Below are 15,063 nucleotides of genomic sequence, written 5' to 3' on the forward strand. Positions count from 1 at the left end.
TTGATTGAGCCGTTCTGAAACACTCTTTCTGTAGAAACTGCAATTGGACATTCTGAGCGCTAGGAGGCCGATATTGGGAAAAAGAATGTCTACAAATAAAAACTACACAGAAGAATTGTGTGAAATTTCTTTCTGTTCTGTTTGTTCAACTAAAAGAGTTGAACCTTAGTTTTGATTGAGCCGTTCTGAAACACTCTTTCTGTAGAAAATGCAAGTGGAGATTCGGAGCGCTAAGAGGGTTATAGTGGAAAAAGGAATGTCTCCAAATATAAACTACACAGAATCATTCTGTGAAACTTCTTTCTGATCTGTGCATTCAGCTAACAGAGTTAAAACATACTTTTGATTGAGCAGATCTGAACACTCTTTCTGTAGAAAATGCAACTTGACATTTGGAGCGCTAAGAGAGTAGTAGTGGAAAAAGGAATATATTCAAATATAAACTACACAGAAGCATTCTGTGAAACTTCTTTCTGATCTGAGCATTCAGCTAACAGAGTTAAACCATACTTTTGATTGAGCAGTTTTGAAACACTCTGTCTGTAGAAAATGCAACGGGACATTCGTAGCGCTAAGTGGGTAATAGTGAAAAAAGAATATGTTCAAATATAAACTACACAGAAGCATTGTATGAAACTTCTTTCTGTTCTGTGCATTCAACTAACAGAGTTGAACCTTACTTTTGATTGAGCCTTTCTGAAACACTCTTTCTGTAGAAACTGCAATTGGACATTCTGAGCGCTAAGAGGCCTCTATAGGGAAAAATAATATCTTCAAATAAAAACTACACAGAACCATTGTGTGAAACTTATTTCTGATATGTTCATTAAGCTAACAGAGTTAAACCATACTTTTGATTGCGCAGTTCTGAACACTCTATCCGTGGAAAATGCAAGTGGACATTCGGAGCGCTAAGAGGGTAATAGTGGAAAAAGGAATATATACAAATATAAACTACACAGTAGCATTCTGTGAAAATTCTTTCTGTTCTGTGCATTCAACTAACAGAGTTGAACCTTACTTTTGATTGAGCCGTTCTGAAACACTCTTTCTGTAGAAACTGCAATTGGACATGCTAAGTGCTAAGAGGGCTACATTGGGAAAAAGAATATCTTCAAATAAAAACTACACAGATGCATTCTGTGAAACTTATTTCTGATCTGTAAATTCAGTTAACAGAGATAAAACATATTTTTGATTGAGCAGTTATGAAACTCTCTTTTTGTAGAAAATGCAAGTGGAGATTCGGAGCGCTAAGAGGGTACTAGTGGAAAAAGGAATGTCTTCAAATATAAACTACACAGAATCATTCGGTGAAACGTCTTTCTGATCTGTGCATTCAGCTAACATTGTTAAACCATACTTTTGATTGAGCAGATCTGAACACTCTTTCTGTAGAAAATGCAACTGGATATTTGGAGCGCTAAGAGCGTAGTAGTGGAAAAAGGAATATATTCAAATATAAACTACACAGAAGCATTCTGTGAAACTTCTTTCTGATCTGAGCATTCAGCTAACAGAGTTAAACCATACTTTTGATTGAGCAGTTTTGAAACACTCTGTCTGTAGAAAATGCAACTGGACATTCGTAGCGCTAAGTGGGTAATAGTGGAAAAAAGAATATGTTCAAATATAAACTACACAGAAGCATTGTATGAAACTTCTTTCTGTTCTGTGCATTCAACTAACAGAGTTGAACCTTACTTTTGATTGAGCCTTTCTAAAACACTCTTTCTGTAGAAACTGCAATTGGACATTCTGAGCGCTAAGAGGCCTCTGTTGGGAAAAAAAATATCTTCAAATAAAAACTACACAGAAGCATTGTGTGAAACTTATTTCTGATATGTTCATTAAGCTAACAGAGTTAAACCATATTTTTGATTGCGCAGTTCTGAACACTCTTTCTGTAGAAAATGCAAGTGGACATTCGGAGCGCTAAGAGGGTAATAGTGGAAAAAGGAATATATTCAAATATAAACTAAACAGTAGCATTCTGTGAAAATTCTTTCTGTTCTGTGCATTCAACTAACAGAGTTGAACCTTACTTTTGATTGATCCGTTCTGAAACACTGTTTCTGTAGAAACTGCAATTGGACATGCTAAGCGCTAAGAGGCCTACATTGGGAAAAAGAATATCTTCAAATAAAAACTACACAGATGCATTCTGTGAAACTTATTTCTGATCTGTAAATTCAGTTAACAGAGATAAAACATATTTTTGATTGAGCAGTTATGAAACACTCTTTTTGTAGAAAATGCAAGTGGAGATTCGGAGCGCTAAGAGGGTACTAGTGGAAAAAGGAATGTCTTCAACTATAAACTACACCGAATCATTCGGTGAAACGTCTTTCTGATCTGTGCATTCAGCTAACATTGTTAAACCATACTTTTGATTGAGCAGATCTGAACACTCTTTCTGTAGAAAATGCAACTGGACATTTGGAGCGCTAAGAGCGTAGTAGTGGAAAAAGGAATATATTCAAATATAAACTACACAGAAGCATTCTGTGAAACTTCTTTCTGATCTGAGCATTCAGCTAACAGAGTTAAACCATACTTTTGATTGAGCAGTTTTGAAACACTCTGTCTGTAGAAAATGCAACTGGACATTCGTAGCGCTAAGTGGTTAATAGTGGAAAAAAGAATATGTTCAAATATAAACTACACAGAAGCATTGTATGAAACTTCTTTCTGTTCTGTGCATTCAACTAACAGAGTTGAACCTTACTTTTGATTGAGCCGTTCTGAAACACTCTTTCTGTAGAAACTGCAATTGGACATTCTGAGCGCTAAGAGGCCTATATTGGGAAAAAGAATGTCTACAAATAAAAACTACACAGAAGAATTGTGTGAAACTTCTTTCTGTTCTGTTTGTTCAACTAAAAGAGTTGAACCTTAGTTTTGATTGAGCCGTTCTGAAACACTCTTTCTGTAGAAAATGCAAGTGGAGATTCGGAGCGCTAAGAGGGTAATAGTGGAAAAAGGAATGTCTCCATATATAAACTACACAGAATCATTCTGTGAAACTTCTTTCTGATCTGTGCATTCAGCTAACAGAGTTAAACCATACTTTTGATTGAGCAGATCTGAACACTCTTTCTGTAGAAAATGCAACTGGACATTTGGAGCGCTAAGAGAGTAGTAGTGGAAAAAGGAATATATTCAAATATAAACTACACAGAAGCATTCTCTGAAACTTCTTTCTGATCTGAGCATTCAGCTAACAGAGTTAAACCATACTTTTGATTGAGCAGTTTTGAAACACTCTGTCTGTAGAAAATGCAACTGGACATTCGTAGCGCTAAGTGGGTAATAGTGGAAAAAAGAATATGTTCAAATATAAACTACACAGAAGCATTGTATGAAACTTCTTTCTGTTCTGTGCATTCAACTAATAGAGTTGAACCTTACTTTTGATTGAGCCTTTCTGAAACACTCTTTCTGTAGAAACTGCAATTGGACATTCTGAGCGCTAAGAGGCCTCTATTGGGAAAAATAATATCTTCAAATAAAAACTACGCAGAAGCATTGTGTGAAACTTATTTCTGATATGTTCATTAGGCTAACAGAGTTAAACCATACTTTTGATTGCACAGTTCTGAACACTCTTTCTGTAGAAAATACAAGTGGACATTCGGAGCGCTAAGAGGGTAATAGTGGAAAAAGGAATATATTCAAATATAAACTACACAGTAGCATTCTGTGAAAATTCTTTCTGTTCTGTGCATTCAACTAACAGAGTTGAAACTTACTTTTGATTGAGCCGTTCTGAAACACTCTTTCTGTCGAAACTGCAATTGGACATGCTAAGCGCTAAGAGGCCTACATTGGGAAAAAGAATATCTTCAAATAAAAACTACACAGATGCATTCTGTGAAACTTATTTCTGATCTGTAAATTCAGTTAACAGAGATAAATCATATTTTTGATTGAGCAGTTATGAAACACTCTTTTTGTAGAAAATGCAAGTGGAGATTCGGAGCGCTAAGAGGTTACTAGTGGAAAAAGGAATGTCTTCAAATATAAACTACACAGAATCATTCGGTGAAACTTCTTTCTGATCTGTGCATTCAGCTAACAGATTTAAACCATACTATTGATTGAGCAGATCTGAACACTCTTTATGTAGAAAATGCAACTGGACTTTTGAAGTGCTAAGAGCGTAGTAGTGGAAAAAGGAATATATTCAAATATAAACTACACAGAAGCATTCTGTGAAACTTCTTTCTGATCTGAGCATTCAGCTAACAGAGTTAAACCATACTTTTGATTGAGCAGTTTTGAAACACTCTGTCTGTAGAAAATGCAACTGGACATTCGTAGCGCTAAGTGGGTAATAGTGGAAAAAAGAATATGTTCAAATAGAAACTACACAGAAGCATTGTATGAAACTTCTTTCTGTTCTGTGCATTCAACTAACAGAGTTGAACCTTACTTTTGATTGAGCCGTTCTGAAACACTCTTTCTGTAGAAACTGCAATTGGACATTCTGAGCGCTAAGAGGCCTATATTGGGAAAAAGAATGTCTACAAATAAAAACTACACTGAAGAATTGTGTGAAACTTCTTTCTGTTCTGTATGTTCAACTAAAAGAGTTGAACCTTAGTTTTGATTGAGCCGTTCTGAAACACTCTTTCTGTAGAAAATGCAAGTGGAGATTCGGAGCGCTAAGAGGGTAATAGTGGAAAAAGGAATGTCTCCAAATATAAACTACACAGAATCATTCTGTGAAAATTCTTTCTGATCTGTGCATTTAGCTAACAGAGTTAAACCATACTTTTGATTGAGCAGATCTGAACACTCTTTCTGTAGAAAATGCAACTGGACATTTTGAGCGCTAAGAGAGTAGTAGTGGAAAAAGGAATATATTCAAATATAAACTACACAGAAGCATTCTGTGAAACTTCTTTCTGACCTGAGCATTCAGCTAACAGAGTTAAACCATACTTTTGATTGAGCAGTTTTGAAACACTCTCTCTGTAGAAAATGCAACTGGACATTCGTAGCGCTAAGAGGGTAATAGTGGAAAAAAGAATATGTTCAAATATAAACTACACAGAAGCATTGTATGAAACTTCTTTCTCTTCTGTGCATTCAACTAACAGAATTGAACCTTACTTTTGATTGAGCCGTTCTGAAACACTCTTTCTGTAGAAACTGCAATTGGACATTCTGAGCGCTAAGAGGCCTCTATTGGGAAAAATAATATCTTCAAATAAAAACTACACAGAATCATTGTGTGAAACTTATTTCTGATATGTTCATTAGGCTAACAGAGTTAAACCATACTTTTGATTGCGCAGTTCTGAACACTCTTTCTGTAGAAAATGCAACTGGACATTTGGAGCGCTAAGAGAGTAGTAGTGGAAAAAGGAATATATTCAAATATAAACTACACAGTAGCATTCTGTGAAAATTCTTTCTGTTCTGTGCATTCAACTAACAGAGTTGAACCTTACTTCTGATTGAGCCGTTCTGAAACACTGTTTCTGTAGAAACTGCAATTGGACATGCTAAGCGCTAAGAGGCCTACATTGGGAAAAAGAATATCTTCAAATAAAAACTACACAGATGCATTCTGTGAAACTTATTTCTGATCTGTAAATTCAGTTAACAGAGATAAAACATATTTTTGACTGAGCAGTTATGAAACACTCTTTTTGTAGAAAATGCAAGTGGAGATTCGGAGCGCTAAGAGGGTACTAGTGGAAAAAGGAATGTCTTCAAATATAAACTACACAGAATCATTCGGTGAAACTTCTTTCTGATCTGTGCATTCAGCTAACAGAGTTAAACCATACTTTTGATTGAGCAGATCTGAACACTCTTTCTGTAGAAAATGCAACTGGACATTTGGAGCGCTAAGAGCGTAGTAGTGGAAAAAGGAATATATTCAAATATAAACTACACAGAAGCATTCTGTGAAACTTCTTTCTGATCTGAGCATTCAGCTAACAGAGTTAAACCATACTTTTGATTGAGCAGTTTTGAAACACTTTGTCTGTAGAAAATGCAACTGGACATTCGTAGCGCTAAGTGGGTAATAGTGGAAAAAAGAATATGTTCAAATATAAACTACACAGAAGCATTGTATGAAACTTCTTTCTGTTCTGTGCATTCAACTAACAGAGTTGAACCTTACTTTTGATTGAGCCGTTCTGAAACACTCTTTCTGTAGAAACTGCAATTGGACATTCTGAGCGCTAGGAGGCCTATATTGGGAAAAAGAATGTCTACAAATAAAAACTACACAGAAGAATTGTGTGAAACTTCTTTCTGTTCTGTTTGTTCAACTAAAAGAGTTGAACCTTAGTTTTGATTGAGCCGTTCTGAAACACTCTTTCTGTAGAAAATGCAAGTGGAGATTCGGAGCGCTAAGAGGGTAATAGTGGAAAAAGGAATGTCTCCAAATATAAACTACACAGAATCATTCTGTGAAACTTCTTTGTGATCTGTGCATTCAGCTAACAGAGTTAAACCATACTTTTGATTGAGCAGATCTGAACACTCTTTCTGTAGAAAATGCAACTGGACATTTGGAGCGCTAAGAGAGTAGTAGTGGAAAAAGGAATATATTCAAATATAAACTACACAGAAGCATTCTGTGAAACTTCTTTCTGATCTGAGCATTCAGCTAACAGAGTTAAACCATACTTTTGATTGAGCAGTTTTGAAACACTCTGTCTGTAGAAAATGCAACGGGACATTCGTAGCGCTAAGTGGGTAATAGTGGAAAAAAGAAAATGTTCAAATATAAACTACACAGAAGCATTGTATGAAACTTCTTTCTGTTCTGTGCATTCAACTAACAGAGTTGAACCTTACTTTTGATTGAGCCTTTCTGAAACACTCTTTCTGTAGAAACTGCAATTGGACATTCTGAGCGCTAAGAGGCCTCTATTGGGAAAAATAATATCTTCAAATAAAAACTACACAGAAGCATTGTGTGAAACTTATTTCTGATATGTTCATTAAGATAACAGAGTTAAACCATACTTTTGATTGCGCAGTTCTGAACACTCTTTCTTTAGAAAATGCAAGTGGACATTCGGAGCGCTAAGAGGGTAATAGTGGAAAAAGGAATATATTCAAATATAAACTACACAGTATCATTCTGTGAAAATTCTTTCTGTTCTGTGCATTCAACTAACAGAGTTGAACCTTACTTTTGATTGAGCCGTTCTGAAACACTCTTTCTGTCGAAACTGCAATTGGACATGCTAAGCGCTAAGAGGGCTACATTGGGAAAAAGAATATCTTCAAATAAAAACTACACAGATGCATTCTGTGAAACTTATTTCTGATCTGTAAATTCAGTTAACAGAGATAAAACATATTTTTGATTGAGCAGTTATGAAACACTCTTTTTGTAGAAAATGCAAGTGGAGATTCGGAGCGCTAAGAGGGTACTAGTGGAAAAAGGAATGTCTTCAAATATAAACTACACAGAATCATTCGGTGAAACGTCTTTCTGATCTGTGCATTCAGCTAACATTGTTAAACCATACTTTTGATTGAGCAGATCTGAACACTCTTTCTGTAGAAAATGCAACTGGACATTTGGAGCGCTAAGAGCGTAGTAGTGGAAAAAGGAATATATTCAAATATAAACTACACAGAAGCATTCTGTGAAACTTCTTTCTGATCTGAGCATTCAGCTAACAGAGTTAAACCATACTTTTGATTGAGCAGTTTTGAAACACTCTGTCTGTAGAAAATGCAACTGGACATTCGTAGCGCTAAGTGAGTAATAGTGGAAAAAAGAATATGTTCAAATATAAACTACACAGAAGCATTGTATGAAACTTCTTTCTGTTCTGTGCATTCAACTAACAGAGTTGAAACTTACTTTTGATTGAGCCGTTCTGAAACACTCTTTCTGTAGAAACTGCAATTGGACATTCTGAGCGCTAAGAGGCCTCTATTGGGAAAAATAATATCTTCAAATAAAAACTACGCAGAAGCATTGTGTGAAACTTATTTCTGATATGTTCATTAGGCTAACAGAGTTAAACCATACTTTTGATTGCACAGTTCTGAACACTCTTTCTGTAGAAAATACAAGTGGACATTCAGAGCGCTAAGAGGGTAATAGTGGAAAAAGGAATATATTCAAATATAAACTACACAGTAGCATTCTGTGAAAATTCTTTCTGTTCTGTGCATTCAACTAACAGAGTTGAAACTTACTTTTGATTGAGCCATTCTGAAACACTCTTTCTGTCGAAACTGCAATTGGACATGCTAAGCGCTAAGAGGCCTACATTGGGAAAAAGAATATCTTCAAATAAAAACTACACAGATGCATTCTGTGAAACTTATTTCTGATCTGTAAATTCAGTTAACAGAGATAAATCATATTTTTGATTGAGCAGTTATGAAACACTCTTTTTGTAGAAAATGCAAGTGGAGATTCGGAGCGCTAAGAGGTTACTAGTGGAAAAAGGAATGTCTTCAAATATAAACTACACAGAATCATTCGGTGAAACTTCTTTCTGATCTGTGCATTCAGCTAACAGATTTAAACCATACTATTGATTGAGCAGATCTGAACACTCTTTATGTAGAAAATGCAACTGGACTTTTGAAGTGCTAAGAGCGTAGTAGTGGAAAAAGGAATATATTCAAATATAAACTACACAGAAGCATTCTGTGAAACTTCTTTCTGATCTGAGCATTCAGCTAACAGAGTTAAACCATACTTTTGATTGAGCAGTTTTGAAACACTCTGTCTGTAGAAAATGCAACTGGACATTCGTAGCGCTAAGTGGGTAATAGTGGAAAAAAGAATATGTTCAAATAGAAACTACACAGAAGCATTGTATGAAACTTCTTTCTGTTCTGTGCATTCAACTAACAGAGTTGAACCTTACTTTTGATTGAGCCGTTCTGAAACACTCTTTCTGTAGAAACTGCAATTGGACATTCTGAGCGCTAAGAGGCCTATATTGGGAAAAAGAATGTCTACAAATAAAAACTACACTGAAGAATTGTGTGAAACTTCTTTCTGTTCTGTATGTTCAACTAAAAGAGTTGAACCTTAGTTTTGATTGAGCCGTTCTGAAACACTCTTTCTGTAGAAAATGCAAGTGGAGATTCGGAGCGCTAAGAGGGTAATAGTGGAAAAAGGAATGTCTCCAAATATAAACTACACAGAATCATTCTGTGAAAATTCTTTCTGATCTGTGCATTTAGCTAACAGAGTTAAACCATACTTTTGATTGAGCAGATCTGAACACTCTTTCTGTAGAAAATGCAACTGGACATTTTGAGCGCTAAGAGAGTAGTAGTGGAAAAAGGAATATATTCAAATATAAACTACACAGAAGCATTCTGTGAAACTTCTTTCTGACCTGAGCATTCAGCTAACAGAGTTAAACCATACTTTTGATTGAGCAGTTTTGAAACACTCTCTCTGTAGAAAATGCAACTGGACATTCGTAGCGCTAAGAGGGTAATAGTGGAAAAAAGAATATGTTCAAATATAAACTACACAGAAGCATTGTATGAAACTTCTTTCTCTTCTGTGCATTCAACTAACAGAATTGAACCTTACTTTTGATTGAGCCGTTCTGAAACACTCTTTCTGTAGAAACTGCAATTGGACATTCTGAGCGCTAAGAGGCCTCTATTGGGAAAAATAATATCTTCAAATAAAAACTACACAGAATCATTGTGTGAAACTTATTTCTGATATGTTCATTAGGCTAACAGAGTTAAACCATACTTTTGATTGCGCAGTTCTGAACACTCTTTCTGTAGAAAATGCAACTGGACATTTGGAGCGCTAAGAGAGTAGTAGTGGAAAAAGGAATATATTCAAATATAAACTACACAGTAGCATTCTGTGAAAATTCTTTCTGTTCTGTGCATTCAACTAACAGAGTTGAACCTTACTTCTGATTGAGCCGTTCTGAAACACTGTTTCTGTAGAAACTGCAATTGGACATGCTAAGCGCTAAGAGGCCTACATTGGGAAAAAGAATATCTTCAAATAAAAACTACACAGATGCATTCTGTGAAACTTATTTCTGATCTGTAAATTCAGTTAACAGAGATAAAACATATTTTTGACTGAGCAGTTATGAAACACTCTTTTTGTAGAAAATGCAAGTGGAGATTCGGAGCGCTAAGAGGGTACTAGTGGAAAAAGGAATGTCTACAAATATAAACTACACAGAATCATTCGGTGAAACTTCTTTCTGATCTGTGCATTCAGCTAACAGAGTTAAACCATACTTTTGATTGAGCAGATCTGAACACTCTTTCTGTAGAAAATGCAACTGGACATTTGGAGCGCTAAGAGCGTAGTAGTGGAAAAAGGAATATATTCAAATATAAACTACACAGAAGCATTCTGTGAAACTTCTTTCTGATCTGAGCATTCAGCTAACAGAGTTAAACCATACTTTTGATTGAGCAGTTTTGAAACACTTTGTCTGTAGAAAATGCAACTGGACATTCGTAGCGCTAAGTGGGTAATAGTGGAAAAAAGAATATGTTCAAATATAAACTACACAGAAGCATTGTATGAAACTTCTTTCTGTTCTGTGCATTCAACTAACAGAGTTGAACCTTACTTTTGATTGAGCCGTTCTGAAACACTCTTTCTGTAGAAACTGCAATTGGACATTCTGAGCGCTAGGAGGCCTATATTGGGAAAAAGAATGTCTACAAATAAAAACTACACAGAAGAATTGTGTGAAACTTCTTTCTGTTCTGTTTGTTCAACTAAAAGAGTTGAACCTTAGTTTTGATTGAGCCGTTCTGAAACACTCTTTCTGTAGAAAATGCAAGTGGAGATTCGGAGCGCTAAGAGGGTAATAGTGGAAAAAGGAATGTCTCCAAATATAAACTACACAGAATCATTCTGTGAAACTTCTTTGTGATCTGTGCATTCAGCTAACAGAGTTAAACCATACTTTTGATTGAGCAGATCTGAACACTCTTTCTGTAGAAAATGCAACTGGACATTTGGAGCGCTAAGAGAGTAGTAGTGGAAAAAGGAATATATTCAAATATAAACTACACAGAAGCATTCTGTGAAACTTCTTTCTGATCTGAGCATTCAGCTAACAGAGTTAAACCATACTTTTGATTGAGCAGTTTTGAAACACTCTGTCTGTAGAAAATGCAACGGGACATTCGTAGCGCTAAGTGGGTAATAGTGGAAAAAAGAAAATGTTCAAATATAAACTACACAGAAGCATTGTATGAAACTTCTTTCTGTTCTGTGCATTCAACTAACAGAGTTGAACCTTACTTTTGATTGAGCCTTTCTGAAACACTCTTTCTGTAGAAACTGCAATTGGACATTCTGAGCGCTAAGAGGCCTCTATTGGGAAAAATAATATCTTCAAATAAAAACTACACAGAAGCATTGTGTGAAACTTATTTCTGATATGTTCATTAAGATAACAGAGTTAAACCATACTTTTGATTGCGCAGTTCTGAACACTCTTTCTGTAGAAAATGCAAGTGGACATTCGGAGCGCTAAGAGGGTAATAGTGGAAAAAGGAATATATTCAAATATAAACTACACAGTATCATTCTGTGAAAATTCTTTCTGTTCTGTGCATTCAACTAACAGAGTTGAACCTTACTTTTGATTGAGCCGTTCTGAAACACTCTTTCTGTCGAAACTGCAATTGGACATGCTAAGCGCTAAGAGGGCTACATTGGGAAAAAGAATATCTTCAAATAAAAACTACACAGATGCATTCTGTGAAACTTATTTCTGATCTGTAAATTCAGTTAACAGAGATAAAACATATTTTTGATTGAGCAGTTATGTAACACTCTTTTTGTAGAAAATGCAAGTGGAGATTCGGAGCGCTAAGAGGGTACTAGTGGAAAAAGGAATGTCTTCAAATATAAACTACACAGAATCATTCGGTGAAACGTCTTTCTGATCTGTGCATTCAGCTAACATTGTTAAACCATACTTTTGATTGAGCAGATCTGAACACTCTTTCTGTAGAAAATGCAACTGGACATTTGGAGCGCTAAGAGCATAGTAGTGGAAAAAGGAATATATTCAAATATAAACTACACAGAAGCATTCTGTGAAACTTCTTTCTGATCTGAGCATTCAGCTAACAGAGTTAAACCATACTTTTGATTGAGCAGTTTTGAAACACTCTGTCTGTAGAAAATGCAACTGGACATTCGTAGCGCTAAGTGAGTAATAGTGGAAAAAAGAATATGTTCAAATATAAACTACACAGAAGCATTGTATGAAACTTCTTTCTGTTCTGTGCATTCAACTAACAGAGTTGAAACTTACTTTTGATTGAGCCGTTCTGAAACACTCTTTCTGTAGAAACTGCAATTGGACATTCTGAGCGCTAAGAGGCCTCTATTGGGAAAAATAATATCTTCAAATAAAAACTACACAGAAGCACTGTGTGAAACTTATTTCTGATATGTTCATTAAGCTAACAGAGTTAAACCATACTTTTGATTGCGCAGTTCTGAACACTCTCTCTGTAGAAAATGCAAGTGGACATTCGGAGCGCTAAGAGGGTAATAGTGGAAAAAGGAATATATTCAAATATAAACTACACAGTAGCATTCTGTGAAAATTCTTTCTGTTCTGTGCATTCAACTAACAGAGTTGAAACTTACTTTTGATTGAGCCGTTCTGAAACACTCTTTCTGTTGAAACTGCAATTGGACATGCTAAGCGCTAAGAGGCCTACATTGGGAAAAAGAATATCTTCAAATAAAAACTACACAGATGCATTCTGTGAAACTTATTTCTGATCTGTAAATTCAGTTAACAGAGATAAAACATATTTTTGATTGAGCAGTTATGAAACACTCTTTTTGTAGAAAATGCAAGTGGAGATTCGGAGCGCTAAGAGGTTACTAGTGGAAAAAGGAATGTCTTCAAATATAAACTACACAGAATCATTCGGTGAAACTTCTTTCTGATCTGTGCATTCAGCTAACAGAGTTAAACCATACTATTGATTGAGCAGATCTGAACACTCTTTCTGTAGAAAATGCAACTGGACTTTTGAAGTGCTAAGAGCGTAGTAGTGGAAAAAGGAATATATTCAAATATAAACTACACAGAAGCATTCTGTGAAACTTCTTTCTGATCTGAGCATTCAGCTAACAGAGTTAAACCATACTTTTGATTGAGCAGTTTTGAAACACTCTGTCTGTAGAAAATGCAACTGGACATTCGTAGCGCTAAGTGGGTAATAGTGGAAAAAAGAATATGTTCAAATAGAACCTACACAGAAGCATTGTATGAAACTTCTTTCTGTTCTGTGCATTCAACTAACAGAGTTGAACCTTACTTTTGATTGAGCCGTTCTGAAACACTCTTTCTGTAGAAACTACAATTGGACATTCTGAGCGCTAAGAGGCCTATATTGGGAAAAAGAATGTCTTCAAATAAAAACTACACTGAAGAATTGTGTGAAACTTCTTTCTGTTCTGTATGTTCAACTAAAAGAGTTGAACCTTAGTTTTGATTGAGCCGTTCTGAAACACTCTTTCTGTAGAAAATGCAAGTGGAGATTCGGAGCGCTAAGAGGGTAATAGTGGAAAAAGGAATGTCTCCAAATATAAACTACACAGAATCATTCTGTGAAAATTCTTTCTGATCTGTGCATTTAGCTAACAGAGTTAAACCATACTTTTGATTGAGCAGATCTGAACACTCTTTCTGTAGAAAATGCAACTGGACATTTTGAGCGCTAAGACAGTAGTAGTGGAAAAAGGAATATATTCAAATATAAACTACACAGAAGCATTCTGTGAAACTTCTTTCTAACCTGAGCATTCAGCTAACAGAGTTAAACCATACTTTTGATTGAGCAGTTTTGAAACACTCTGTCTGTAGAAAATGCAACTGGACATTCGTAGCGCTAAGTGGGTAATAGTGGAAAAAAGAATATGTTCAAATATAAACTACACAGAAGCATTGTATGAAACTTCTTTCTCTTCTGTGCATTCAACTAACAGAATTGAACCTTACTTTTGATTGAGCCGTTCTGAAACACTCTTTCTGTAGAAACTGCAATTGGACATTCTGAGCGCTAAGAGGCCTCTATTGGGAAAAATAATATCTTCAAATAAAAACTACACAGAAGCATTGTGTGAAACTTATTTCTGATATGTTCATTAGGCTAACAGAGTTAAACCATACTTTTGATTGCGCAGTTCTGAACACTCTTTCTGTAGAAAATGCAACTGGACATTTGGAGCGCTAAGAGAGTAGTAGTGGAAAAAGGAATATATTCAAATATAAACTACACAGTAGCATTCTGTGAAAATTCTTTCTGTTCTGTGCATTCAACTAACAGAGTTGAACCTTACTTCTGATTAAGCCGTTCTGAAACACTGTTTCTGTAGAAACTGCAATTGGACATGCTAAGCGCTAAGAGGCCTACATTGGGAAAAAGAATATCTTCAAATAAAAACTACACAGATGCATTCTGTGAAACTTATTTCTGATCTGTAAATTCAGTTAACAGAGATAAAACATATTTTTGACTGAGCAGTTATGAAACACTCTTTTTGTAGAAAATGCAAGTGGAGATTCGGAGCGCTAAGAGGGTACTAGTGGAAAAAGGAATGTCTTCAAATATAAACTACACAGAATCATTCGGTGAAACTTCTTTCTGATCTGTGCATTCAGCTAACAGAGTTAAACCATACTTTTGATTGAGCAGATCTGAACACTCTTTCTGTAGAAAATGCAACTGGACATTTGGAGCGCTAAGAGCGTAGTAGTGGAAAAAGGAATATATTCAAATATAAACTACACAGAAGCATTCTGTGAAACTTCTTTCTGATCTGAGCATTCAGCTAACAGAGTTAAACCATACTTTTGATTGAGCAGTTTTGAAACACTTTGTCTGTAGAAAATGCAACTGGACATTCGTAGCGCTAAGTGGGTAATAGTGGAAAAAAGAATATGTTCAAATATAAACTACACAGAAGCATTGTATGAAACTTCTTTCTGTACTGTGCATTCAACTAACAGAGTTGAACCTTACTTTTGATTGAGCCGTTCTGAAACACTCTTTCTGTAGAAACTGCAA

Source organism: Symphalangus syndactylus, chromosome 17, assembly GCF_028878055.3.
Source record: "Symphalangus syndactylus isolate Jambi chromosome 17, NHGRI_mSymSyn1-v2.1_pri, whole genome shotgun sequence".
Classification (NCBI taxonomy): Eukaryota; Metazoa; Chordata; class Mammalia; order Primates; family Hylobatidae; genus Symphalangus; species Symphalangus syndactylus.